This window comes from Melanotaenia boesemani, chromosome 18 (genome assembly GCF_017639745.1).
Source record: "Melanotaenia boesemani isolate fMelBoe1 chromosome 18, fMelBoe1.pri, whole genome shotgun sequence".
Classification (NCBI taxonomy): Eukaryota; Metazoa; Chordata; class Actinopteri; order Atheriniformes; family Melanotaeniidae; genus Melanotaenia; species Melanotaenia boesemani.
In genome coordinates this window covers 27,594,769-27,619,370 of record NC_055699.1, presented here as the reverse complement: position 1 = coordinate 27,619,370, position 24,602 = coordinate 27,594,769, and the positions used below count along the sequence as shown (strand labels likewise).

General features: G+C 47.2%; 20 non-coding genes across 20 annotated transcripts; 4 read left to right on the top strand and 16 right to left on the bottom strand.

Moving 5' to 3' along the window:
• Positions 1-3,977: 3,977 nt before the first annotated feature.
• On the bottom strand, positions 3,978-4,096 carry LOC121629379. The gene has a single exon (XR_006008370.1). It is a non-coding gene; the product is annotated as a 5S ribosomal RNA (ribosomal RNA).
• Positions 4,097-7,824: 3,728 nt separating this feature from the next.
• On the top strand, positions 7,825-7,896 carry trnag-ucc. Its single transcript has one exon. It is a non-coding gene; the product is annotated as a tRNA-Gly (tRNA).
• A 513-nt stretch (positions 7,897-8,409) lies between these two features.
• Positions 8,410-8,491, top strand: trnas-aga. Its single transcript has one exon. It is a non-coding gene; the product is annotated as a tRNA-Ser (tRNA).
• A 1,102-nt stretch (positions 8,492-9,593) lies between these two features.
• Positions 9,594-9,665, top strand: trnag-ucc. The gene has a single exon. It is a non-coding gene; the product is annotated as a tRNA-Gly (tRNA).
• Positions 9,666-10,178: 513 nt separating this feature from the next.
• Positions 10,179-10,260, top strand: trnas-aga. The gene has a single exon. It is a non-coding gene; the product is annotated as a tRNA-Ser (tRNA).
• Positions 10,261-11,821: 1,561 nt separating this feature from the next.
• trnas-aga lies at positions 11,822-11,903 on the bottom strand. Its single transcript has one exon. It is a non-coding gene; the product is annotated as a tRNA-Ser (tRNA).
• Positions 11,904-12,416: 513 nt separating this feature from the next.
• On the bottom strand, positions 12,417-12,488 carry trnag-ucc. Its single transcript has one exon. It is a non-coding gene; the product is annotated as a tRNA-Gly (tRNA).
• Positions 12,489-13,582: 1,094 nt separating this feature from the next.
• On the bottom strand, positions 13,583-13,664 carry trnas-aga. The gene has a single exon. It is a non-coding gene; the product is annotated as a tRNA-Ser (tRNA).
• A 513-nt stretch (positions 13,665-14,177) lies between these two features.
• trnag-ucc lies at positions 14,178-14,249 on the bottom strand. Its single transcript has one exon. It is a non-coding gene; the product is annotated as a tRNA-Gly (tRNA).
• A 1,126-nt stretch (positions 14,250-15,375) lies between these two features.
• Positions 15,376-15,457, bottom strand: trnas-aga. The gene has a single exon. It is a non-coding gene; the product is annotated as a tRNA-Ser (tRNA).
• Positions 15,458-15,970: 513 nt separating this feature from the next.
• trnag-ucc lies at positions 15,971-16,042 on the bottom strand. The gene has a single exon. It is a non-coding gene; the product is annotated as a tRNA-Gly (tRNA).
• A 1,212-nt stretch (positions 16,043-17,254) lies between these two features.
• Positions 17,255-17,336, bottom strand: trnas-aga. Its single transcript has one exon. It is a non-coding gene; the product is annotated as a tRNA-Ser (tRNA).
• A 513-nt stretch (positions 17,337-17,849) lies between these two features.
• Positions 17,850-17,921, bottom strand: trnag-ucc. Its single transcript has one exon. It is a non-coding gene; the product is annotated as a tRNA-Gly (tRNA).
• Positions 17,922-19,023: 1,102 nt separating this feature from the next.
• trnas-aga lies at positions 19,024-19,105 on the bottom strand. The gene has a single exon. It is a non-coding gene; the product is annotated as a tRNA-Ser (tRNA).
• A 513-nt stretch (positions 19,106-19,618) lies between these two features.
• trnag-ucc lies at positions 19,619-19,690 on the bottom strand. The gene has a single exon. It is a non-coding gene; the product is annotated as a tRNA-Gly (tRNA).
• Positions 19,691-20,828: 1,138 nt separating this feature from the next.
• Positions 20,829-20,910, bottom strand: trnas-aga. The gene has a single exon. It is a non-coding gene; the product is annotated as a tRNA-Ser (tRNA).
• A 513-nt stretch (positions 20,911-21,423) lies between these two features.
• On the bottom strand, positions 21,424-21,495 carry trnag-ucc. The gene has a single exon. It is a non-coding gene; the product is annotated as a tRNA-Gly (tRNA).
• Positions 21,496-22,677: 1,182 nt separating this feature from the next.
• trnas-aga lies at positions 22,678-22,759 on the bottom strand. Its single transcript has one exon. It is a non-coding gene; the product is annotated as a tRNA-Ser (tRNA).
• A 513-nt stretch (positions 22,760-23,272) lies between these two features.
• Positions 23,273-23,344, bottom strand: trnag-ucc. Its single transcript has one exon. It is a non-coding gene; the product is annotated as a tRNA-Gly (tRNA).
• Positions 23,345-24,434: 1,090 nt separating this feature from the next.
• Positions 24,435-24,516, bottom strand: trnas-aga. The gene has a single exon. It is a non-coding gene; the product is annotated as a tRNA-Ser (tRNA).
• Between the last annotated feature and the right edge of the window lie 86 nt (positions 24,517-24,602).

The following is a 24,602-nucleotide window of genomic DNA, read 5'->3' as shown; positions in this document are numbered from 1 at the left end:
CACCAGGGGCGAATCCCCCGCCGCCGCAACCGCCGCAACCGCCACAACCACCACAACTGCCAAACGACCCCGGGCCAATCTAAGGCCCCCCTACAATCCAACAGGTCTGCCAACGTGCACACACCACCCCGGAGCCGGGACGCACATTGAAAAACCATGCCGTCGTGGCGAACGTCCGGGTTCCCCAACAGGGGCTGTCGCATCACCGCAGCCCTGGAACCTGCCGGTACGGCTGACGCCGGACTGATATACGACACGCCAGACTTTGACAGGTTCACCTTGGCTCCGGATGAGGCACAGAACTCCTCCACACGCCCCAGAGCCCGCCGGAGATCGGCCGCATCCGATACAAGGAGGGACGTATCGTACGCGTTTTGAAGGAGCCGGACCTGTTGCCCCGACAGTGGGCGCCGATCAGAGCCACCAGCGGCTCCATGGCCAACGTGAAAAGCAGGGATGACAGCGGACAACCCTGCCGGACAGAGCGCAGCAGGGGAAAAGCCTCCGTCAGCCACCCGTTGACCTTTACGTGGCTCGTCGCTGCGCCATACAGTGACTGCACCCACCCGACGAACCGCGGCCCGAGCCCCAGCCGCTCCACGACCTGCCACAGGAAGTCGTGCTCCACCCGGTCAAACGCCTTTTCGAAATCCAGGCACGCAAACACTCTTCCCGACCGGGCCAAGCACACCAGGACCTCGTTGGCCAGCAGGATGGTGTCGTAAATAGACCGACCCGGCACCCCGTACGATTGGCCGGGCAAGACAATCGAGGCAACAACCGCCTTCAGATGGTTGGCCAGAATCTTGTAATCCGTATTTAGCAGACTAATAGGCTGGTAGCTGCCCAGAGACCGACGATCGCCTTTATCTTTGTATAGTAACTTGATGACCCCGGCACAAAAGGAGGGCGCGATGTCCAGACCACCAGTGACCCCGCGGAACACCACAAGCAGCAATGGGAGGAGCCGGTCCTGAAACACCTGATGAAACTCCACTGTCAACCCGTCCGCGCCGGGACTCTTGTTCAGGCTCAACCCCGCAACTGCCGCCCCGATTTCCAATGCTGTGATCTCACCGTCCATGGCAGCGCGCTCCGCCAGTGACAGCGACTGTGCCCCAGCACCACCTCGGTATCGCCACAGCCCTCCCATGCCCCTGTAAACTGGCCCTCAAAGTGGTCATAAACTGCCACCACAATGCCCCCCTGCTCCGAGACCACCCTGCCGCCCGAGTCCAAAACCACATCAATCGTCTGCCTGACCAGGCGGTGCCACTCGAGGCTGAGAAAATAGGCCACCGAGTGCTCGCCGGCCACCATCGTGCCCGCCCTGGCCCTCGCACCCCCGGCGATCAAAGATACAGAACTGCTCAGACACTGCGTGCAAACAGCCGCAGTCATGAGCCGGGTCCACCGCCAACCTGCCCTCTTCCTCCTGCAGCCGGGCACGCAACCGCTGCTCAACCGCGCCATCCCACCACTCCAATGTGGAGTCCGCGAACTCCACCTCCCCGGCCACGCACTCCAGGAAGGACGACATCATGGAGACAAACCGGGCATTAAAACACCAAAGGTGGTCCGCCGGCTGGGGCGCGCACAGCGGCTCCACAACAACGCGCACCATATCGTGGTCACTAAAACATGTGCATATATATGCAACCTGGCGCACCAGCGGTACCGCACCCCGCCCAGCCAAACAGAGGTTGAGACTCGCCTGCTTCAGGGCACCCAGCACCACGGCCCGCCTAGACAACGCCACCCAAAAGGGGTTCAACACCCTCCACACACGACGTCGGCAGCAGTCATGACGTCGAAAAGCGCCGTCCGGCTGATATCATTGCGGGACACATTGGCTGCCGAGACATCCCGCCGCGTTAACGCCACATTGAAGTTGCCCACCAGTATCGAGTCCCCGTCCAGCCACTGCCGTAAACCAAGAAAGAACGCCCGACGGGCCACCTCGTCGTTGGGCGCGTAGTAGTTGAAGAGGCGCACACGACGCCGGTCCACCAGCAAGTCTAGAATCAACAGATGGCCCCCCAGGTCTGCATGAACTCGACTGCTTTCGCCTGTGCAACTTCCGCCGCCTGCCGGGCACTGTGTTGTCAGGCGCCCGCTTCCTCACCTGCACGAGCTGGAACTCCATGTAGGAGTCGGTGTCAGGGAGGATGTCAGGGGGACCAGGCGAGGTCACGAAGAATGACAGGCTGTCAGTGAAGGCCGCAGCAGCCACCCCAGCATGCCCCAAGGAGGGCTGCACGGACTCAGGTACGGTCTCCACACCGCTGACGTCCACCTCCGAGGTTCCGTCTCCCCAGGAGGTAGGAGGGACCCCCTTGACCAGCGTCTCGACATCGTCAACCACCACATCACGGGCAGGGCCCATTTTTCGAGCCCCCTGGACCCACGGAGCCTGAACGCCCTCGTCCGCCAGTCCGATAGGACCCATTTTTGGAGCCCCCTGAGGCGGGTCGCCAGCAGGGCCCACCTCCGGAGCCCCCTGGACCCCCGTGGCATGGTCTTGTACACCCCCTGACGTGCTGGGGCCAGCCCCGTGGGCCCCACACTGCACCTGCACAACCGTCTCCGACTCCACAATGGAAGGCTCTACCTCCTCGCAGCTCGCGCTGGGACCACCTGCGCCCACCAGCTCGGGGAAGCACGCACAGGCGGTCACCGGCCGTCGGCAGTCCGCGCATCTCTCCCCCATGTTGCCGCACTCCCTGGCGTAATGCCCCTGCCTGCCGCGCTTGTGGCAAAGGAAATCCGGGCCATCGCGCACAATGTGGCCCGGCTGCAAGCACAGCCTGCAGACCTGGAGCTGTCTGTCATGGACCACTTGGAAAAACTGCGCCCCCATCGCTGTATCAAACTTGGCCGAATACGGCAGTGACTGAACCACGTCAGTAAACCGGACTTTCAGAAATCTGGTGCCGTCTGCAATAGGCGTGCCTGGCCACATCCTCCTTCGGACGGCGGACACGGGCTCCACACCCCAACTCCTGAGCTTCTCCAGAATCTCCCCATCTGAAATATTAACAGGCAAGTTCAAGAAAGACACCACCAACTCATTGTTCAACAACTTTCGACCTACCACCCGGTTATTGCCAATCCTGAAACCATCCAACAGTTTGTTCTTCGTTGCCCCACTGCTCGTTGTGACCTCGTATGCCCACGGCCCAATCTGCCGACAACCCAGGAGTCCTCCACACACCAATTTAGCAGAATGCAGCAACTGCTGCACCGTGACTGCCTCATCCCCCTTGACCTCGATCACCATGGTCATGTCCCTGCTGTAAATGACATGACCACCATTGCCTGGCCACGCCTGACCCCGCCACTGCTACCCTGAACACGCCCGCTAGTCTGCGATTTTTTTCTTTTTTTTTTTTTTGTGTGTGATCATTGATCTTTGTTCTACCTTTATGTCATATTCATCTGTGTGATGTCACCTTTTGATCTGTGTATGTTCTTTGCACACTTGCATCTTTCTCCCGCCTTTATGATGTCATACTCATCTGTGTATGATCTTTGTGGCACCTTTTTTGATGTGAAACGAATCTTTGTGATGTCATTGTTTGATCTGTGTATGATCTTTGTGCCATCTTTACGGTACCACATTAGTCTGCATTTTTTTTTTGTGTGTGTGTGTGTGATCATTGATCTTTGTTCCCCCTTTATGTCATATTCATCTGTGTGATGTCACCTTTTGATCTGTGCATGTTCTTTGCACCAGCTAGTGTGTGATGTCACTGTTTGATCTGTTGTGAACTGTAAGCATTTTAACTGAGCTCAGGAATTTTCCTCCCTGTTAGTCCAAGTAGAATTCCTAGTTGGTTGACATGAAAGGGAGGCTGAATGTTTGTATTTTGTTTGTGTATTATGAATGATGAGTGAATCAACTTAAAGATAAGTGTGGTGTTTAATTGTCTGTTGCAGCAGCTGGGCCCTCTGCAGTTTGTAGAGAGGGGTGCAATAGCTTACAGCACCTGGTATTCCCAGGCGGTCTCCCATCCAAGTACTGACCAGGCCCGACCAAGCTTAGCTTCCGAGATCAGACGAGATCGTGCGGGTTCAGGGTGGTATGGCCGTAAGCAAGAGTGCCAGGCCTAGATGCCGTTTTTATACTCTATGTGCACTCACCATCTATTTCCACTGTTTGGAAACAGCAGTAAAGTAGAGGTCCTCCGTCCAGGTCTTCCAGGGCCAGGGTCCTGCAGATTTTTAACATTTTTTATAAAGGTTTCCCTTGGGCAACACACCTGATTGAGATGATGTTGTTGTGAGCCAGGTGTTTTGCTTGCCAAGTGGGATTGAGCAGCCCATGTTGATCCGTCAGCTTTCTCTCCCCTTGTGAAAGTGCGTCTCTTGTACTGGGTGGCTGCAAACAAAGAAGCAGACGTTTGTTCCTTGCTTGTATATTTGTAGTGAAGCTGGACACGCAGTAAGATACATGCAGATTTGTAGAGTGTGAGCATGTTAAATAGCAGCAGAAACCTAGTTTTGCTGTAATAGCAAAGACAAAGGTAAGTGTGTAAATGCTGCTGCTGGTACATAAAAGACGGATCCACACTATTGACAGAATTACATAAAAGAAAGAATTACATCAAAGACAGACACACATCAAAGACAGACGCACATCAAAGAAAGACGCACATCAAAGACAGCTATACATTAAAGTCAGACACACATTGAAGACAGACATACTTTGAAGACAGACGTACATCAAAGACAGACTGACTTTAAAGACAGACAAACATCAAAGACAGACGTACATCAAAGAAAAACTTATATCAAAAGCAGTTGTACATCAAAGAAGGATGTACATTAATGACAGACTTACATTAAAGACAGACATATATTAATGACAGATTTACAATTAAAAAAACTTAGATTAATAACAGACATTCATAAAAGACGGATCCACAGTATTGACAGAGTTACATAAAAGACAGACTTACATCAAAAACAGACACACATCAAAGACAGACGCATATCAAAGACAGACGCACATCAAACACAGACGCACATCAAAGAAAGACGCAGATCAAAGACAGATGTACATTAATGACAGAAATGCATTAAAGACAGACACACATTAAAGAAAGACACCCTTCAAAGACAGACGTACATGAAAGACAGACTTACATGAAAGACAGACTTACACTGAAGACAGACGTACATTAATGATAGAAATGCATTAAAGACAGACACACATTAAAGAAAGACGCCCTTCAAAGACAGACATACATAAAAGACAGACTTAATTCAAGGACAGACGTACATCAAAGACAAACTTACATCAACGAGAGGCGCACATCAAAGAAAGACGTACATTAATGACAGATGTACATCAAAGAAAGACGCACATTGAAGACAGACGTACATTAATGATAGAAATGCATTAAAGACAGACACACATTAAAGAGAGACAACCTTCAAAGACAGACGGACATCAAAGACAGATATACATTAAAGACAGACGTACATCAAAGACAAACTTACATCAACGACAGGCGCACATCAAAGAAAGACGTACATTAATGACAGACGTACATTAAGGACAGATGTACAATAAAGACAGACGTACATTAATGATAAAAATACATTAAAGACATACTGACGTCGAAGACAGACGTACATTAATGAAAGACGTACAATAAAGATACAGGTACATTAAACAGAGACATACATCAAAGACAAACTTACATCAAAGACAGTTGAACATCAAAGAAAGACGTACATTAATGACAGATGTTCATTAAAGATAGACGTACAGTAAAGACAGGCTTAAATCAAAGATGGACATACAGTTAAGACGTCTTACATTAAAGACAGATGTACATTAATGACAGACATACATTGAAGACAGATGTACATTAAAGACAGACGTATATCAAAGAAAGATGTACATTAATCACAGACGTACATTAAAGACAGACGTACATTATGGACAGACGTACAATAAAGAAACAGGTACATTAAAGGCAAGGTAGTTTATTTGTATAGCATATTTCATGTACAGGACAATTCAAAGTGCTTTACAATAAACAAAGTCATTACAGATATTTAGAACAGTAAAAGGCATCAACACATAATCACAATAAAATAATAAATTACATTAAAATGATTAAAAGCATGATAAGCTAAAAAAAAAAAAGTTACCGTGCAGATTTCATGCATAGGCGCATGAGAAAAGAAATGTTTTTAACCTGGATTTAAAAATGTCTACATTTGGGGAAAGTTTAATCTACACTGGCAATTTGTACCATTTTTTTGCAGCATAACAGCTAAATGCTGCTTCTCCATGTTTAGTCTGGACTCTGGTTTGGACTAGTTGACCAGAGTCTTTGGATCTTAGAGCTCTGCTAGGTTTATATTCCCTGAACATATCACAGATGTATTCTGGGCCTAAACCATTCTGGGATTTGTAAACAAGCAGAAGGGTTTTAAAATCTATTCTGTGACTGACTGGAAGCCAGTGTAAAGATTTCAAAACTGGTGTGATGTGTTCAGATCTCTTAGTCCTGGTTAAAACTCTAGCAGCAGCGTTCTAAATGAGCTGCAGATGTTTAATGCTCTTTTTAGGAAGTCCTGTTAAAAGACCATTACAGTAATCCAGCCTACTGGAGATGAATGCATGGATGAGTTTCCCTTCTTTCTTTCTGGGAGACTAAACTTTTAATTCTGTTGATGTTTCTGAGCTGGTAAAGAGCTGTCTTAGTGACAGACGTATATCAAAGACAGATGTACATTAATGACAGATTTAAAACATCGACGGACATACAGTTTAGACGACTTACATTAGAGACAGATGTACATTAAAGACAGACTTACATTAATGACAGACTGACATCAAAGACAGACGTAGATCAAAGACAGACTTACATTAAAGACAAACGTACATTAAAAAGAGACATACATTATAGTCAGATTTGCATTAAAGACAGACGTACATAAAAGACAAACTTACATTAATGACAGTTCCCAGTAGCATTGAGTGGATGTTGTTAAAAGCAATACAGAAATCAATGAAAGCGACTGGGTGACGACGACTCTGTGGCCTCCGGGGTTACTGACTACCTAAGAGACAGGCCACAGTTTGTCCATCTGGGTAGCGTTCAGTCTGACGTTGTGGTCAGTGATGGATGGAGATCCTCAGGGGCCTGTGTTGTCTCCTTTCCTTTTCAACTTATACACCACTGATTTTCAGTACAACACTGAGTCCTGCCAGCGTCAGCAATTCTCTGATGACTGAACTGTTGTTGGGTGTATAGCAGAGGGAGGGGAGGCGGAGGACAGAGCCCTGATGGACGGGTTTGTAGAGTGGACTGGCAGGAATGGCCTGCCATCTAAATGTCACCAAGACCAGACTTCCGGAGGAAGAGAACTCCTCTTACTCCACTGATAATCATGGAGCATGAGGTGGAGATTGTTGAGAACTATAAGTAGCTAGGAGTGACCATCGGCCAAAGACTGGAAATCCAACACAGTTGCTGTATCTTTTGCACAAATGGGTGCTAGTCAAACACAGCATTTCCCAACTTTGGGATTTAAAAATGCATCTATCTATCTATCTATCTATCTGTCTATCTGTCTATCTATCTATCTATCTATCTATCTATCTATCTATCTATCTATCTGTCTCTCTGTCTATCTGTCTATCCGTCCATCCGTCCATCCATCCATCCATCCATCCAAAATGTCCTAAAAAGGTGGTGGAGTTGGTCAGAAGGACGTGTAGTAATTTCTCAGGTGATTTCTCAGGTGTTTTTATTCACAGGATTGGACCGGGCACTGATCGGTCTGTTGTCTTGTTTTGGAGCGATGGTGGTATAGTGGCGAGCATAGCTGCCTTCCAAGCAGTTGACCCGGGTTCGATTCCCGGCCATCGCAGGAGTGTTAATGGACTTAAGGTGTGTCTAGTTGTTTTTCTCCTATAAACTGGCTTTTCATGATGAACTCCCTTTATACTCCTTTTTGCATTCATGCTCGTAAAACGTCCATCACCATCATCGACGGACTCTTACTGTTCTGCTCTCCAAAACCGCTTTCTCAACTGCCCAAGGCTGACATGCAGCTCTTCATAGGCACATATGCTACACTCCCTTAAATGCCACGTGCACTTTCAGAGTTTAGCTGTGGATAAGGAGATAACGATAGTAGATTTGAGGGGGATTCACAACTACATTGTCAAAACAATTGATCTTATCGATCTAGAGTATAGATTCCCTTGCATGCATGACGCCCAGGGTCCAATACCCAACATTTATCTCCAGTGTATCTTACGAGAGGTGAAGTTGTGCACTTCCCAAGGCTTTCAACACATGCGCAAGTGTAGAAGATTGCTGCCAAGGCCTGTTGTAACAGAGTCCACACATCGGAACTAGGATTGGGTGTTCCAACGTCGTTGTCGTGGCCGAGTGGTCAAGGCGATGGAGTAGAAATCCATTGGGGTCTTCCCGCGTAGGTTCGAATCCTGCCGACAACGGGTGGCCTGTCTTCTTCTTCCCCAAAATGCCTGACTTGGAATAATGTGTAGCCTGAGTTTTCCATGAAACCTCCACCAAAGTAAACCACTGGCTGCTTTCGTCCTCTGCAGTAGCTTCTGCTTAGCTGAGCTTTACGGTTCGTAGTGGATGTTTCACACATCTGCGCTGTCTTTCCCAAACCATATTAATGGAACAGCCTGAGTGTTAACGACACAGTCATCTACCTGCTGCAATTCTTCATTTGCATTTGGAAGGCACTGTGGCAGTCGCTTTCATTGATTTCTGTATTGCTTTTAACAACATCCACTCAATGCTACTGGGAACGACGCAGTGAGGGGATGGGTGTCGACGACTCTGTGGCCTCCTGGATTACTGACTACCTAAGAGACAGGCCACAGTTTGTCCATCTGGGTAGCGTTCAGTCTGACGTTGTGGTCAGTGATGGATGGAGATCCTCAGGGGCCTGTGTTGTCTCCTTTCCTTTTCAACTTATACACCACTGATTTTCAGTACAACACTGAGTCCTGCCAGCGTCAGCAATTCTCTGATGACTGAACTGTTGTTGGGTGTATAGCAGAGGGAGGGGAGGCGGAGGACAGAGCCCTGATGGACGGGTTTGTAGAGTGGACTGGCAGGAATGGCCTGCCATCTAAATGTCACCAAGACCAGACTTCCGGAGGAAGAGAACTCCTCTTACTCCACTGATAATCATTGAGCATGAGGTGGAGATTGTTGAGAACTATAAGTAGCTAGGAGTGACCATCGACCAAAGACTGGAAATCCAACACAGTTGCTGTATCTTTTGCACAAATGGGTGCTAGTCAAACACAGCATTTCCCAACTTTGGGATTTAAAAATGCATCTATCTATCTATCTATCTATCTATCTATCTATCTATCTATCTATCTATCTATCTGTCTATCTGTCTATCTGTCTATCTGTCTATCCGTCCATCCGTCCATCCATCCATCCATCCAAAATGTACCAAAAAGGTGGTGGAGTTGGTCAGAAGGACGTGTAGTAATTTCTCAGGTGATTTCTCAGGTGTTTTTATTCACAGGATTGGACCGGGCACTGATCGGTCTGTTGTCTTGTTTTGGAGCGATGGTGGTATAGTGGCGAGCATAGCTGCCTTCCAAGCAGTTGACCCGGGTTCGATTCTCGGCCATCGCAGGAGTGTTAATGGACTTAAGGTGTGTCTAGTTGTTTTTCTCCTATAAACTGGCTTTTCATGATGAAGTCCCTTTATACTCCTTTTTGCATTCATGCTCGTAAAACGTCCATCACCATCATCGACGGACTCTTACTGTTCTGCTCTCCAAAACCGCTTTCTCAACTGCCCAAGGCTGACATGCAGCTCTTCATAGGCACATATGCTACACTCCCTTAAATGCCACGTGCACTTTCAGAGTTTAGCTGTGGATAAGGAGATAACGATAGTAGATTTGAGGGGGATTCACAACTACATTGTCAAAACAATTGATCTTATCGATCTAGAGTATAGATTGCCTTGCATGCATGACGCCCAGGGTCCAATACCCAACATTTATCTCCAGTGTATCTTACGAGAGGTGAAGTTGTGCACTTCCCAAGGCTTTCAACACATGCGCAAGTGTAGAAGATTGCTGCCAAGGCCTGTTGTAACAGAGTCCACACATCGGAACTAGGATTGGGTGTTCCAACGTCGTTGTCGTGGCCGAGTGGTCAAGGCGATGGAGTAGAAATCCATTGGGGTCTTCCCGCGTAGGTTCGAATCCTGCCGACAACGGGTGGCCTGTCTTCTTCTTCCCCAAAATGCCTGACTTGGAATAATGTGTAGCCTGAGTTTTCCATGAAACCTCCACCAAAGTAAACCACTGGCTGCTTTCGTCCTCTGCAGTAGCTTCTGCTTAGCTGAGCTTTACGGTTCGTAGTGGATGTTTCACACATCTGCGCTGTCTTTCCCAAACCATATTAATGGAACAGCCTGAGTGTTAACGACACAGTCATCTACCTGCTGCAATTCTTCATTTGCATTTGGAAGGCACTGTGGCAGTCGCTTTCATTGATTTCTGTATTGCTTTTAACAACATCCACTCAATGCTACTGGGAACGACGCAGTGAGGGGATGGGTGTCGACGACTCTGTGGCCTCCTGGATTACTGACTACCTAAGAGACAGGCCACAGTTTGTCCATCTGGGTAGCGTTCAGTCTGACGTTGTGGTCAGTGATGGATGGAGATCCTCAGGGGCCTGTGTTGTCTCCTTTCCTTTTCAACTTATACACCACTGATTTTCAGTACAACACTGAGTCCTGCCAGCGTCAGCAATTCTCTGATGACTGAACTGTTGTTGGGTGTATAGCAGAGGGAGGGGAGGCGGAGGACAGAGCCCTGATGGACGGGTTTGTAGAGTGGACTGGCAGGAATGGCCTGCCATCTAAATGTCACCAAGACCAGACTTCCGGAGGAAGAGAACTCCTCTTACTCCACTGATAATCATGGAGCATGAGGTGGAGATTGTTGAGAACTATAAGTAGCTAGGAGTGACCATCGACCAAAGACTGGAAATCCAACACAGTTGCTGTATCTTTTGCACAAATGGGTGCTAGTCAAACACAGCATTTCCCAACTTTGGGATTTAAAAAAGCATCTATCTATCTATCTATCTATCTATCTATCTATCTATCTATCTATCTATCTATCTATCTATCTATCTGTCTATCTGTCTATCTGTCTATCTGTCTATCTGTCTATCCGTCCATCCGTCCATCCATCCATCCATCCATCCATCCATCTATCTATCTATCTATCTGACGCTGGCAGGACTCAGTGTTGTACTGAAAATCAGTGGTGTATAAGTTGAAAAGGAAAGGAGACAACACAGGCCCCTGAGGATCTCCATCCATCACTGACCACAACGTCAGACTGAACGCTACCCAGATGGACAAACTGTGGCCTGTCTCTTAGGTAGTCAGTAATCCAGGAGGCCACAGAGTCGTCGACACCCATCCCCTCACTGCGTCGTTCCCAGTAGCATTGAGTGGATGTTGTTAAAAGCAATACAGAAATCAATGAAAGCGACTGCCACAGTGCCTTCCAAATGCAAATGAAGAATTGCAGCAGGTAGATGACTGTGTCGTTAACACTCAGGCTGTTCCATTAATATGGTTTGGGAAAGACAGCGCAGATGTGTGAAACATCCACTACGAACCGTAAAGCTCAGCTAAGCAGAAGCTACTGCAGAGGACGAAAGCAGCCAGTGGTTTACTTTGGTGGAGGTTTCATGGAAAACTCAGGCTACACATTATTCCAAGTCAGGCATTTTGGGGAAGAAGAAGACAGGCCACCCGTTGTCGGCAGGATTCGAACCTACGCGGGAAGACCCCAATGGATTTCTACTCCATCGCCTTGACCACTCGGCCACGACAACGACGTTGGAACACGCAATCCTAGTTCCGATGTGTGGACTCTGTTACAACAGGCCTTGGCAGCAATCTTCTACACTTGCGCATGTGTTGAAAGCCTTGGGAAGTGCACAACTTCACCTCTCGTAAGATACACTGGAGATAAATGTTGGGTATTGGACCCTGGGCGTCATGCATGCAAAGCAATCTATACTCTAGATCGATAAGATCAATTGTTTTGACAATGTAGTTGTGAATCCCCCTCAAATCTACTATCGTTATCTCCTTATCCACAGCTAAACTCTGAAAGTGCACGTGGCATTTAAGGGAGTGTAGCATATGTGCCTATGAAGAGCTGCATGTCAGCCTTGGGCAGTTGAGAAAGCGGTTTTGGAGAGCAGAACAGTAAGAGTCCTTCGATGATGGTGATGGACGTTTTACGAGCATGAATGCAAAAATGAGTATAAAGGGAGTTCATCATGAAAAGCCAGTTTATAGGAGAAAAACAACTAGACACACCTTAAGTCCATTAACACTCCTGCGATGGCCGGGAATCGAACCCGGGTCAACTGCTTGGAAGGCAGCTATGCTCGCCACTATACCACCATCGCTCCAAAACAAGACAACAGACCGATCAGTGCCCGGTCCAATCCTGTGAATAAAAACACCTGAGAAATCACCTGAGAAATTACTACACGTCCTTCTGACCAACTCCACCACCTTTTTGGTACATTTTGGATGGATGGATGGATGGATGGATGGACGGATGGACGGATAGACAGATAGACAGATAGACAGATAGACAGATAGATAGATAGATAGATAGATAGATAGATAGATAGATGCATTTTTAAATCCCAAAGTTGGGAAATGCTGTGTTTGACTAGCACCCATTTGTGCAAAAGATACAGCAACTGTGTTGGATTTCCAGTCTTTGGTCGATGGTCACTCCTAGCTACTTATAGTTCTCAACAATCTCCACCTCATGCTCCATGATTATCAGTGGAGTAAGAGGAGTTCTCTTCCTCCGGAAGTCTGGTCTTGGTGACATTTAGATGGCAGGCCATTCCTGCCAGTCCACTCTACAAACCCGTCCATCAGGGCTCTGTCCTCCGCCTCCCCTCCCTCTGCTATACACCCAACAACAGTTCAGTCATCAGAGAATTGCTGACGCTGGCAGGACTCAGTGTTGTACTGAAAATCAGTGGTGTATAAGTTGAAAAGGAAAGGAGACAACACAGGCCCCTGAGGATCTCCATCCATCACTGACCACAACGTCAGACTGAACGCTACCCAGATGGACAAACTGTGGCCTGTCTCTTAGGTAGTCAGTAATCCAGGAGGCCACAGATTCGTCGACACCCATCCCCTCACTGCGTCGTTCCCAGTAGCATTGAGTGGATGTTGTTAAAAGCAATACAGAAATCAATGAAAGCGACTGCCACAGTGCCTTCCAAATGCAAATGAAGAATTGCAGCAGGTAGATGACTGTGTCGTTAACACTCAGGCTGTTCCATTAATATGGTTTGGGAAAGACAGCGCAGATGTGTGAAACATCCACTACGAACTGTAAAGCTCAGCTAAGCAGAAGCTACTGCAGAGGACGAAAGCAGCCAGTGGTTTACTTTGGTGGAGGTTTCATGGAAAACTCAGGCTACACATTATTCCAAGTCAGGCATTTTGGGGAAGAAGAAGACAGGCCACCCGTTGTCGGCAGGATTCGAACCTACGCGGGAAGACCCCAATGGATTTCTACTCCATCGCCTTGACCACTCGGCCACGACAACGACGTTGGAACACGCAATCCTAGTTCCGATGTGTGGACTCTGTTACAACAGGCCTTGGCAGCAATCTTCTACACTTGCGCATGTGTTGAAAGCCTTGGGAAGTGCACAACTTCACCTCTCGTAAGATACACTGGAGATAAATGTTGGGTATTGGACCCTGGGCGTCATGCATGCAAAGCAATCTATACTCTAGATCGATAAGATCAATTGTTTTGACAATGTAGTTGTGAATCCCCCTCAAATCTACTATCGTTATCTCCTTATCCACAGCTAAACTCTGAAAGTGCACGTGGCATTTAAGGGAGTGTAGCATATGTGCCTATGAAGAGCTGCATGTCAGCCTTGGGCAGTTGAGAAAGCGGTTTTGGAGAGCAGAACAGTAAGAGTCCTTCGATGATGGTGATGGACGTTTTACGAGCATGAATGCAAAAAGGAGTATAAAGGGAGTTCATCATGAAAAGCCAGTTTATAGGAGAAAAACAACTAGACACACCTTAAGTCCATTAACACTCCTGCGATGGCCGGGAATCGAACCCGGGTCAACTGCTTGGAAGGCAGCTATGCTCGCCACTATACCACCATCGCTCCAAAACAAGACAACAGACCGATCAGTGCCCGGTCCAATCCTGTGAATAAAAACACCTGAGAAATCACCTGAGAAATTACTACACGTCCTTCTGACCAACTCCACCACCTTTTTGGTACATTTTGGATGGATGGATGGATGGATGGATGGACGGATGGACGGATAGACAGATAGACAGATAGACAGATAGACAGATAGACAGATAGATAGATAGATAGATAGATAGATAGATAGATAGATAGATAGATAGATAGATAGATAGATGCATTTTTAAATCCCAAAGTTGGGAAATGCTGTGTTTGACTAGCACCCATTTGTGCAAAAGATACAGCAACTGTGTTGGATTTCCAGTCTTTGGTCGATGGTCACTCCTAGCTACTTATAGTTCTCAACAATCTCCACCTCATGCTCCATGATTATCAGTGGAGTAAGAGGAGTTCTCTTCCTCCGGAAGTCTGGTCTTGGTGACATTTAGATGGCAGGCCATTCCTGCCAGTCCACTCTACAAACCCGTCCATCAGGGCTCTGTCCTCCGCCTCCCCTCCCTCTGCTATACACCCAACAACAGTTCAGTCATCAGAGAATTGCTGACGCTGGCAGGACTCAGTGTTGTACTGAAAATCAGTGGTGTATAAGTTGAAAAGGAAAGGAGACAACACAGGCCCCTGAGGATCTCCATCCATCACTGACCACAACGTCAGACTGAACGCTACCCAGATGGACAAACTGTGGCCTGTCTCTTAGGTAGTCAGTAATCCAGGAGGCCACAGAGTCATCGACACCCATCCCCTCACTGCGTCGTTCCCAGTAGCATTGAGTGGATGTTGTTAAAAGCAATACAGAAATCAATGAAAGCGACTGCCACAGTGCCTTCCAAATGCAAATGAAGAATTGCAGCAGGTAGATGACTGTGTCGTTAACACTCAGGCTGTTCCATTAATATGGTTTGGGAAAGACAGCGCAGATGTGTGAAACATCCACTACGAACCGTAAAGCTCAGCTAAGCAGAAGCTACTGCAGAGGACGAAAGCAGCCAGTGGTTTACTTTGGTGGAGGTTTCATGGAAAACTCAGGCTACACATTATTCCAAGTCAGGCATTTTGGGGAAGAAGAAGACAGGCCACCCGTTGTCGGCAGGATTCGAACCTACGCGGGAAGACCCCAATGGATTTCTACTCCATCGCCTTGACCACTCGGCCACGACAACGACATTGGAACACCCAATCCTAGTTCCGATGTGTGGACACTGTTACAACAGGCCTTGGCAGCAATCTTCTACACTTGCGCATGTGTTGAAAGCCTTGGGAAGTGCACAACTTCACCTCTCATAAGATACACTGGAGATAAATGTTGGGTATTGGACCCTGGGCGTCATGCATGCAAGGCAATCTATACTCTAGATCGATAAGATCAATTGTTTTGACAATGTAGTTGTGAATCCCCCTCAAATCTACTATCGTTATCTCCTTATCCACAGCTAAACTCTGAAAGTGCACGTGGCATTTAAGGGAGTGTAGCATATGTGCCTATGAAGAGCTGCATGTCAGCCTTGGGCAGTTGAGAAAGCGGTTTTGGAGAGCAGAACAGTAAGAGTCCGTCGATGATGGTGATGGACGTTTTACGAGCATGAATGCAAAAAGGAGTATAAAGGGAGTTCATCATGAAAAGCCAGTTTATAGGAGAAAAACAACTAGACACACCTTAAGTCCATTAACACTCCTGCGATGGCCGGGAATCGAACCCGGGTCAACTGCTTGGAAGGCAGCTATGCTCGCCACTATACCACCATCGCTCCAAAACAAGACAACAGACCGATCAGTGCCCGGTCCAATCCTGTGAATAAAAACACCTGAGAAATCACCTGAGAAATTACTACACGTCCTTCTGACCAACTCCACCACCTTTTTGGTACATTTTGGATGGATGGATGGATGGATGGATGGATGGACGGATGGACGGATAGACAGATAGACAGATAGATAGATAGATAGATAGATAGATAGATAGATAGATAGATAGATAGATACATAGATAGATAGATAGACAGATAGACAGATAGACAGATAGATAGATAGATAGATAGATAGATAGATAGATAGATAGATAGATAGATAGATAGATAGATAGACAGATAGATAGATAGATGCTTTTTTAAATCCCAAAGTTGGGAAATGCTGTGTTTGACTAGCACCCATTTGTGCAAAAGATACAGCAACTGTGTTGGATTTCCAGTCTTTGGTCGATGGTCACTCCTAGCTACTTATAGTTCTCAACAATCTCCACCTCATGCTCCATGATTATCAGTGGAGTAAGAGGAGTTCTCTTCCTCCGGAAGTCTGGTCTTGGTGACATTTAGATGGCAGGCCATTCCTGCCAGTCCACTCTACAAACCCGTCCATCAGGGCTCTGTCCTCCTCCTCCCCTCCCTCTGCTATACACCCAACAACAGTTCAGTCATCAGAGAATTGCTGACGCTGGCAGGACTCAGTGTTGTACTGAAAATCAGTGGTGTATAAGTTGAAAAGGAAAGGAGACAACACAGGCCCCTGAGGATCTCCATCCATCACTGACCACAACGCCAGACTGAACGCTACCCAGATGGACAAACTGTGGCCTGTCTCTTAGGTAGTCAGTAATCCAGGAGGCCACAGAGTCGTCGACACCCATCCCCTCACTGCGTCGTTCCCAGTAGCATTGAGTGGATGTTGTTAAAAGCAATACAGAAATCAATGAAAGCGACTGCCACAGTGCCTTCCAAATGCAAATGAAGAATTGCAGCAGGTAGATGACTGTGTCGTTAACACTCAGGCTGTTCCATTAATATGGTTTGGGAAAGAGCGCAGATGTGTGAAACATCCACTACGAACCGTAAAGCTCAGCTAAGCAGAAGCTACTGCAGAGGACGAAAGCAGCCAGTGGTTTACTTTGGTGGAGGTTTCATGGAAAACTCAGGCTACACATTATTCCAAGTCAGGCATTTCAGGGAAGAAGAAGACAGGCCACCCGTTGTCGGCAGGATTCGAACCTACGCGGGAAGACCCCAATGGATTTCTACTCCATCGCCTTGACCACTCGGCCACGACAACGATGTTGGAACACCCAATCCTAGTTCCGATGTGTGGACTCTGTTACAACAGGCCTTGGCAGCAATCTTCTACACTTGCGCATGTGTTGAAAGCCTTGGGAAGTGCACAACTTCACCTCTCGTAAGATACACTGGAGATAAATGTTGGGTATTGGACCCTGGGCGTCATGCATGCAAGGCAATCTATACTCTAGATCGATAAGATCAATTGTTTTGACAATGTAGTTGTGAATCCCCCTCAAATCTACTATCGTTATCTCCTTATCCACAGCTAAACTCTGAAAGTGCACGTGGCATTTAAGGGAGTGTAGCATATGTGCCTATGAAGAGCTGCATGTCAGCCTTGGGCAGTTGAGAAAGCGGTTTTGGAGAGCAGAACAGTAAGAGTCTGTCGATGATGGTGATGGACGTTTTACGAGCATGAATGCAAAAAGGAGTATAAAGGGAGTTCATCATGAAAAGCCAGTTTATAGGAGAAAAACAACTAGACACACCTTAAGTCCATTAACACTCCTGCGATGGCCGGGAATCGAACCCGGGTCAACTGCTTGGAAGGCAGCTATGCTCGCCACTATACCACCATCGCTCCAAAACAAGACAACAGACCAATCAGTGCCCGGTCCAATCCTGTGAATAAAAACACCTGAGAAATCACCTGAGAAATTACTACACGTCCTTCTGACCAACTCCACCACCTTTTTGGTACATTTTGGATGGATGGATGGATGGATGGATGGACGGATGGACGGATAGACAGATAGACAGATAGACAGATAGATAGATAGATAGATAGATAGATAGATAGATAGATAGATAGATAGATAGATGCATTTTTAAATCCCAAAGTTGGGAAATGCTGTGTTTGACTAGCACCCATTTGTGCAAAAGATACAGCAACTGTGTTGGATTTCCAGTCTTTGGTCGATGGTCACTCCTAGCTACTTATAGTTCTCAACAATCTCCACCTCATGCTCCATGATTATCAGTGGAGTAAGAGGAGTTCTCTTCCTCCGGAAGTCTGGTCTTGGTGACATTTAGATGGCAGGCCATTCCTGCCAGTCCACTCTACAAACCCGTCCATCAGGGCTCTGTCCTCCTCCTCCCCTCCCTCTGCTATACACCCAACAACAGTTCAGTCATCAGAGAATTGCTGACGCTGGCAGGACTCAGTGTTGTACTGAAAATCAGTGGTGTATAAGTTGAAAAGGAAAGGAGACAACACAGGCCCCTGAGGATCTCCATCCATCACTGACCACAACGTCAGACTGAACGCTACCCAGATGGACAAACTGTGGCCTGTCTCTTAGGTAGTCAGTAATCCAGGAGGCCACAGAGTCGTCGACACCCATCCCCTCACTGCGTCGTTCCCAGTAGCATTGAGTGGATGTTGTTAAAAGCAATACAGAAATCAATGAAAGCGACTGCCACAGTGCCTTCCAAATGCAAATGAAGAATTGCAGCAGGTAGATGACTGTGTCGTTAACACTCAGGCTGTTCCATTAATATGGTTTGGGAAAGACAGCGCAGATGTGTGAAACATCCACTACGAACCGTAAAGCTCAGCTAAGCAGAAGCTACTGCAGAGGACGAAAGCAGCCAGTGGTTTACTTTGGTGGAGGTTTCATGGAAAACTCAGGCTACACATTATTCCAAGTCAGGCATTTTGGGGAAGAAGAAGACAGGCCACCCGTTGTCGGCAGGATTCGAACCTACGCGGGAAGACCCCAATGGATTTCTACTCCATCGCCTTGACCACTCGGCCACGACAACGACGTTGGAACACCCAATCCTAGTTCCGATGTGTGGACTCTGTTACAACAGGCCTTGGCAGCAATCTTCTACACTTGCGCATGTGTTGAAAGCCTTGGGAAGTGCACAACTTCACCTCTCGTAAGATACACTGGAGATAAATGTTGGGTATTGGACCCTGGGCGTCATGCATGCAAGGCAATCTATACTCTAGATCGATAAGATCAATTGTTTTGACAATGTAGTTGTGAATCCCCCTCAAATCTACTATCGTTATCTCCTTATCCACAGCTAAACTCTGAAAGTGCACGTGGCATTTAAGGGAGTGTAGCATATGTGCCTATGAAGAGCTGCATGTCAGCCTTGGGCAGTTGAGAAAGTGGTTTTGGAGAGCAGAACAGTAAGAGTCCGTCGATGATGGTGATGGACGTTTTACGAGCATGAATGCAAAAAGGAGTATAAAGGGAGTTCATCATGAAAAGCCAGTTTATAGGAGAAAAACAACTAGACACACCTTAAGTCCATTAACACTCCTGCAATGGCCGGGAATCGAACCCGGGTCAACTGCTTGGAAGGCAGCTATGCTCGCCACTATACCACCATCGCTCCAAAACAAGACAACAGACCGATCAGTGCCCGGTCCAATCCTGTGAATAAAAACACCTGAGAAATCACCTGAGAAATTACTACACGTCCTTCTGACCAACTCCACCACCTTTTTGGTACATTTTGGACGGATGGATGGATGGATGGATGGACGGATGGACGGATGGACGGATAGACAGATAGACAGATAGATAGATAGATAGATAGATAGATAGATAGATAGATAGATAGATAGATAGATAGATAGATAGATAGATAGATAGATAGATAGATAGATGCATTTTTAAATCCCAAAGTTGGGAAATGCTGTGTTTGACTAGCACCCATTTGTGCAAAAGATACAGCAACTGTGTTGGATTTCCAGTCTTTGGTCGATGGTCACTCCTAGCTACTTATAGTTCTCAACAATCTCCACCTCATGCTCCATGATTATCAGTGGAGTAAGAGGAGTTCTCTTCCTCCGGAAGTCTGGTCTTGGTGACATTTAGATGGCAGGCCATTCCTGCCAGTCCACTCTACAAACCCGTCCATCAGGGCTCTGTCCTCCGCCTCCCCTCCCTCTACTATACACCCAACAACAGTTCAGTCATCAGAGAATTGCTGACGCTGGCAGGACTCAGTGTTGTACTGAAAATCAGTGGTGTATAAGTTGAAAAGGAAAGGAGACAACACAGGCCCATGAGGATCTCCATCCATCACTGACCACAACGTCAGACTGAACGCTACCCAGATGGACAAACTGTGGCCTGTCTCTTAGGTAGTCAGTAATCCAGGAGGCCACAGAGTCGTCGACACCCATCCCCTCACTGCGTCGTTCCCAGTAGCATTCAGTGGATGTTGTTAAAAGCAATACAGAAATCAATGAAAGCGACTGCCACAGTGCCTTCCAAATGCAAATGAAGAATTGCAGCAGGTAGATGACTGTGTCGTTAACACTCAGGCTGTTCCATTAATATGGTTTGGGAAAGACAGCGCAGATGTGTGAAACATCCACTACGAACCGTAAAGCTCAGCTAAGCAGAAGCTACTGCAGAGGACGAAAGCAGCCAGTGGTTTACTTTGGTGGAGGTTTCATGGAAAACTCAGGCTACACATTATTCCAAGTCAGGCATTTTGGGGAAGAAGAAGACAGGCCACCCGTTGTCGGCAGGATTCGAACCTACGCGGGAAGACCCCAATGGATTTCTACTCCATCGCCTTGACCACTCGGCCACGACAACGACGTTGGAACACCCAATCCTAGTTCCGATGTGTGGACACTGTTACAACAGGCCTTGGCAGCAATCTTCTACACTTGCGCATGTGTTGAAAGCCTTGGGAAGTGCACAACTTCACCTCTCATAAGATACACTGGAGATAAATGTTGGGTATTGGACCCTGGGCGTCATGCATGCAAGGCAATCTATACTCTAGATCGATAAGATCAATTGTTTTGACAATGTAGTTGTGAATCCCCCTCAAATCTACTATCGTTATCTCCTTATCCACAGCTAAACTCTGAAAGTGCACGTGGCATTTAAGGGAGTGTAGCATATGTGCCTATGAAGAGCTGCATGTCAGCCTTGGGCAGTTGAGAAAGCGGTTTTGGAGAGCAGAACAGTAAGAGTCCGTCGATGATGGTGATGGACGTTTTACGAGCATGAATGCAAAAAGGAGTATAAAGGGAGTTCATCATGAAAAGCCAGTTTATAGGAGAAAAACAACTAGACACACCTTAAGTCCATTAACACTCCTGCGATGGCCGGGAATCGAACCCGGGTCAACTGCTTGGAAGGCAGCTATGCTCGCCACTATACCACCATCGCTCCAAAACAAGACAACAGACTGATCAGTGCCCGGTCCAATCCTGTGAATAAAAACACCTGAGAAATCACCTGAGAAATTACTACACGTCCTTCTGACCAACTCCACCACCTTTTTGGTACATTTTGGATGGATGGATGGATGGATGGATGGATGGATGGACGGATGGACGGATAGACAGATAGACAGATAGACAGATAGATAGATAGATAGATAGATAGATAGATAGATAGATAGATAGATAGATAGATAGATAGATAGATAGACAGATAGACAGATAGACAGATAGACAGATAGACAGATAGATAGATAGATAGATAGATGCTTTTTTAAATCCCAAAGTTGGGAAATGCTGTGTTTGACTAGCACCCATTTGTGCAAAAGATACAGCAACTGTGTTGGATTTCCAGTCTTTGGTCGATGGTCACTCCTAGCTACTTATAGTTCTCAACAATCTCCACCTCATGCTCCATGATTATCAGTGGAGTAAGAGGAGTTCTCTTCCTCCGGAAGTCTGGTCTTGGTGACATTTAGATGGCAGGCCATTCCTGCCAGTCCACTCTACAAACCCGTCCATCAGGGCTCTGTCCTCCTCCTCCCCTCCCTCTGCTATACACCCAACAACAGTTCAGTCATCAGAGAATTGCTGACGCTGGCAGGACTCAGTGTTGTACTGAAAATCAGTGGTGTATAAGTTGAAAAGGAAAGGAGACAACACAGGCCCCTGAGGATCTCCATCCATCACTGACCACAACGTCAGACTGAACGCTACCCAGATGGACAAACTGTGGCCTGTCTCTTAGGTAGTCAGTAATCCAGGAGGCCACAGAGTCGTCGACACCCATCCCCTCACTGCGTCGTTCCCAGTAGCATTCAGTGGATGTTGTTAAAAGCAATACAGAAATCAATGAAAGCGACTGCCACAGTGCCTTCCAAATGCAAATGAAGAATTGCAGCAGGTAGATGACTGTGTCGTTAACACTCAGGCTGTTCCATTAATATGGTTTGGGAAAGACAGCGCAGATGTGTGAAACATCCACTACGAACCGTAAAGCTCAGCTAAGCAGAAGCTACTGCAGAGGACGAAAGCAGCCAGTGGTTTACTTTGGTGGAGGTTTCATGGAAAACTCAGGCTACACATTATTCCAAGTCAGGCATTTTGGGGAAGAAGAAGACAGGCCACCCGTTGTCGGCAGGATTCGAACCTACGCGGGAAGACCCCAATGGATTTCTACTCCATCGCCTTGACCACTCGGCCACGACAACGACGTTGGACCACCCAATCCTAGTTCCGATGTGTGGACTCTGTTACAACAGGCCTTGGCAGCAATCTTCTACACTTGCGCATGTGTTGAAAGCCTTGGGAAGTGCACAACTTCACCTCTCGTAAGATACACTGGAGATAAATGTTGGGTATTGGACCCTGGGCGTCATGCATGCAAGGCAATCTATACTCTAGATCGATAAGATCAATTGTTTTGACAATGTAGTTGTGAATCCCCCTCAAATCTACTATCGTTATCTCCTTATCCACAGCTAAACTCTGAAAGTGCACGTGGCATTTAAGGGAGTGTAGCATATGTGCCTATGAAGAGCTGCATGTCAGCCTTGGGCAGTTGAGAAAGCGGTTTTGGAGAGCAGAACAGTAAGAGTCCGTCGATGATGGTGATGGACGTTTTACGAGCATGAATGCAAAAAGGAGTATAAAGGGAGTTCATCATGAAAAGCCAGTTTATAGGAGAAAAACAACTAGACACACCTTAAGTCCATTAACACTCCTGCGATGGCCGGGAATCGAACCCGGGTCAACTGCTTGGAAGGCAGCTATGCTAGCCACTATACCACCATCGCTCCAAAACAAGACAACAGACCGATCAGTGCCCGGTCCAATCCTGTGAATAAAAACACCTGAGAAATCACCTGAGAAATTACTACACGTCCTTCTGACCAACTCCACCACCTTTTTGGTACATTTTGGATGGATGGACGGATGGATGGATGGATGGATGGACGGATGGACGGATGGACGGATGGACGGATAGACAGATAGACAGATAGACAGATAGATAGATAGATAGATGCATTTTTAAATCCCAAAGTTGGGAAATGCTGTGTTTGACTAGCACCCATTTGTGCAAAAGATACAGCAACTGTGTTGGATTTCCAGTCTTTGGTCGATGGTCACTCCTAGCTACTTATAGTTCTCAACAATCTCCACCTCATGCTCCATGATTATCAGTGGAGTAAGAGGAGTTCTCTTCCTCCGGAAGTCTGGTCTTGGTGACATTTAGATGGCAGGCCATTCCTGCCAGTCCACTCTACAAACCCGTCCATCAGGGCTCTGTCCTCCGCCTCCCCTCCCTCTGCTATACACCCAACAACAGTTCAGTCATCAGAGAATTGCTGACGCTGGCAGGACTCAGTGTTGTACTGAAAATCAGTGGTGTATAAGTTGAAAAGGAAAGGAGACAACACAGGCCCCTGAGGATCTCCATCCATCACTGACCACAACGTCAGACTGAACGCTACCCAGATGGACAAACTGTGGCCTGTCTCTTAGGTAGTCAGTAATCCAGGAGGCCACAGAGTCGTCGACACCCATCCCCTCACTGCGTCGTTCCCAGTAGCATTCAGTGGATGTTGTTAAAAGCAATACAGAAATCAATGAAAGCGACTGCCACAGTGCCTTCCAAATGCAAATGAAGAATTGCAGCAGGTAGATGACTGTGTCGTTAACACTCAGGCTGTTCCATTAATATGGTTTGGGAAAGACAGCGCAGATGTGTGAAACATCCACTACGAACCGTAAAGCTCAGCTAAGCAGAAGCTACTGCAGAGGACGAAAGCAGCCAGTGGTTTACTTTGGTGGAGGTTTCATGGAAAACTCAGGCTACACATTATTCCAAGTCAGGCATTTTGGGGAAGAAGAAGACAGGCCACCCGTTGTCGGCAGGATTCGAACCTACGCGGGAAGACCCCAATGGATTTCTACTCCATCGCCTTGACCACTCGGCCACGACAACGACGTTGGACCACCCAATCCTAGTTCCGATGTGTGGACTCTGTTACAACAGGCCTTGGCAGCAATCTTCTACACTTGCGCATGTGT